This window comes from Sorex fumeus, unplaced genomic scaffold (assembly GCF_029834395.1).
Source record: "Sorex fumeus unplaced genomic scaffold, SorFum_2.1 ptg000044l, whole genome shotgun sequence".
Lineage (NCBI taxonomy): Eukaryota > Metazoa > Chordata > Mammalia > Eulipotyphla > Soricidae > Sorex > Sorex fumeus.
The window spans coordinates 47,612,929-47,616,483 of NW_026606101.1; the positions used below are offsets into that span (position 1 = coordinate 47,612,929).

The following is a 3,555-nucleotide window of genomic DNA, read 5'->3' on the forward strand; positions in this document are numbered from 1 at the left end:
AGGTAACTTTTAGCTTACTCCTGATCTGAAAGTTTTCAGAGATGAAAAATAAAGAGGAAGAGTGATGTGATATTTACTTCTATTAACTGTTCTATCCTGGATTGTAGGCAGCTGGTGTCTGAGCCATCACCCCCAGGCAACTGTTTTCCCTGCTCCTCCAACGCATGATACCCTCCTCGGTGCTGTTTCGGATCTCGAGGTACAGGAGTGCTCTGGGATTGCTGCGTATTGGTGGCACACAGCCACAACTCTTGTGCTGGAGGCCAGTGAGTTTCCCAGAGAAAGCTGCCCTTCGGTATTTCTAGCACGGCCTTACCTAACCACAAAAGCACTTACTTAGTCTGATAACAATGTATTCTATGTAGTGGCCTCCAAGATAAGTTTTTCAAGCACTGTAAGATTTCCAGCAGAGCACTAGAGAATTTCTAAGTTAATCTTTTCAAACTCTGATGTTACCATTCCAGTAGAAAAGCATGTCTACATCTATCAAGACATTTCTTTTGTGTGTGTATTGGGATGAACGGGTGAGTGGTGCAGGGTATAAAAGCCATGGCTTATGCATTCAAGACTTTACCATTGAGCTACATCCCTGGCCCTTCATCAAGGTTTTTTGCTTACCCAGTTTACTAACTATAATGGAAAGGCAAGAAGACGGAGCAATAATACAGGGGGTAGGGCTTTGCCGCAGTTGAGTAGGGTTTGATCCCAAGCATCCCATATGGCCCCCAAGCTAGGAGCAATTTCTGAGTGCAGAGCCAGGAGTAACCCCCAAGCATCACCAGTTGTGACCCCCAAACCAAAATAATTAATAAGTCACTGTCACTGTCACTGTCCTCCCGTTGTTCATCGATTTGCTCAAGCGGGCACCAGTAACATCTCCATTGTGAGACTATTGTTACTGTTTTTGGCATATCAAATACTTCACAGATAGCTTGCTTTGCTGTGCGGGTGGAATACTCTTGGTAGCTTGCCAAGTTCTCCAAGAGGGATGGAGGAATCAAACCTGGGTCATCCACATGCAAGGCAAATGCCTTACCTGCTATGCAGCACATATACTAAAATTGGAATGATACAGAGAAGATTAGCATGGCCCCTGCGCAAGGATGACACACAAATAAATAAAATGGAAAGTCTGGGCTGGAGAGACAGTACAGAGAGTACAAAGAGGCAAGGTAGGGCTCTTGCCTTGTACATGGCCTGGGTTCAATCCTTGGCATCCCATATGGTCCAGGACCCTATGGCCAGGAATGATCCCTGAGTGCAGAGCCAGGAGTAACCCCTGAGCACCTCTGGGTGTGTCTCTAAAACAAACAAGCAAAAAAGTCATTCTTTCCAGGTTCATTCTTTGATGATGGTTCAATGTTAACTAAAGCTGCCACTCTCTGAATCTACTCTCTAGAAATAACAATGACACCACTGTAAAAAAACGGCACTTACACATAAGCTGTCTCTCCTTTTATTTTTCCAAGGGGATGAGAGGGGTTGGTAGTGATGTGTTTTCTATCCTAGGAAGACAGTCATTAAAGCTTTTGGCCTCCTGGGGTCTATGCTGCAGGAATGTAACTGAAGAGGGAGATGGTGGTGGGAGGGGGAGACAGAGAAAGAGACAGAGACAGAGACAGAATAGATGCAGCTGCACAGGGAGGCTGGTGTGCAGAGGTGAAGGTATAAGCACTTTCACCCACTTGGAGTGGGTTCAATATTGATTCAAGTAAAAAAAGGGAGTGTTCTTGGAGCAATTCTGTAACTTGGAATGCTTTGGCATGCAGGCGCAAACATACACGTGAAGAATGTTCAGGACGGTGTTTTTATAATAGCAATAAATAGACTTTTGAAGAAATACCCTATTATCAATTTTGCTAAGAAAAATAGGGGCTATAACTAGTAGCATACTAAGTGGCATTAAAAATGAGTAAGAGGGGCTGGAGAGATAGCACAGCAGCTAGAGCATTTATTTGCCTTGCACGCGGCCAACTCGGGTTCGATTCCCAGCATCCCATATGGTTCCCTGAGCACCGCCAGGAGTAACTCCTGAGTGCAGAGCCAGGAGTAACCCCTGCGCATCGCGAGGTGTGACCCAAAAATAAAATAAAAAAATAAAAATGAGTAAGAGTTGGGCCTTGAGAGATAAGACAGGGGTTAAGGTGTTTGTTTTGGCATGTGGGATTCAATTCCTGGCACTGCATAGATTTCTGCTCACCCCACCCCAATCCCCAGCCCGGATTAGCTCCTGAGCACAGCTGGGTGTGACCCAACGCTCCTGTCTTATCCCAAATGAGGAAAAGGTATATTTTGGTGATAAAGTGATGCAGAGCTGTGTTGCTTTTTTGATGATGCATGTAAACGTTCATGCTTCTGTTTCCTCTTAATCACTTAATCACTTAACTTCCCGTTAGTCGTCGATTTGCTCGAGCGGGCGCCAGTAACGTCTCCATTTGTCCCTGTCGCGTGCTAGTGTAGCCCAATGGCATCTGTTCGCTCTGGGAACATGAAGAGCCTCAAACCGATCGTCCATGATCTTGACGAAGAAGTCTGACCATCTGGTAGGTGGGCGGCCACGCGGTCTTTTGACATCCCGTGGAATCCAGTCAGTAACAGCTCTAGTCCAGCGGTCGTCTTTAAATCTCATTACGTGACCAGCCCATCTGATTTTTGATGCCTTGACAAATGAGTCAGTGTCCCTGATTCTTGATCGTCGATGGATGTCGGAACTCTGGATTTTTTCTCTCATTTGAGTGAAACGTGTTTCCTCTTATCAGTCCAAAAATTAGAATCAGAAGCTGAGCATACCACACTGTTAAGGTGGTTTATGGCAGCAGAGTCAATCTTTTTGTAGTATTTTCTCTAGTATTCTGTTGACTTTTATTCTGTTGACATCTGCTCAACACATTACAACTTTTGTGATCAGGTGGGGGACGGGAGAATTAGTTAAGTGTAAGCTTTGGGGTGAGGGAGGTTTGTCACACCTGGTGATGCTCAGGGCTTACTCCTGGCTCTGCGCTCAGAAGATATGGGATGCAGAAGATCCAACCAGGTCCGCCACATGCAAGTACAGTCCATCTGCTGTACACTTTTCTGAAAGTCTATTGAAAAGGAAAAAAAAATTAAAAAAAAACACACAAAAACCCAAAGACTCTTGCTTCTGTTTGATTCTCAGGCAAGGATGTCGAGTTAAGGCAGTGAAGTCAGTCAGAGATAGCTCAAGTTAACTAGAGATAGTTCAAGTTAATTTAATGCAGAAAGAAGCCTCAAAGGGTTGGAGGCTGAAACCTTCCAGCCTGCAGTTTCAGGTTCCAGGAAGAAGTTTCTAGGAATGAAAATGCAGATTTCTGGTAGGGAAGTGATAAAGACTGTCATTATCTCCATTATGGGAGAGGATCCACCAAAAGGCGCCTTGGGCCTGGGGACCACTACGCCCGCCCACACACCCACGGCTCCCACTGTGAGCCCCACATCTTCCCGTCTTCTAGTGTGGAGGTGGCGCTGCCCGGCCTGAGGATGCTCCAGCTCGGTCAGGTTCTCTTACCTTAGCGTTGAAGCACGTATGTGCCACGG

The 3,555-nt window shown here is 45.7% G+C and overlaps 1 pseudogene; it reads left to right on the forward strand.

Moving 5' to 3' along the window:
• Positions 1–1,036: 1,036 nt before the first annotated feature.
• On the forward strand, positions 1,037–1,134 carry LOC130030821 (uncharacterized; annotated as a pseudogene).
• The last annotated feature ends 2,421 nt before the right edge of the window (positions 1,135–3,555 follow it).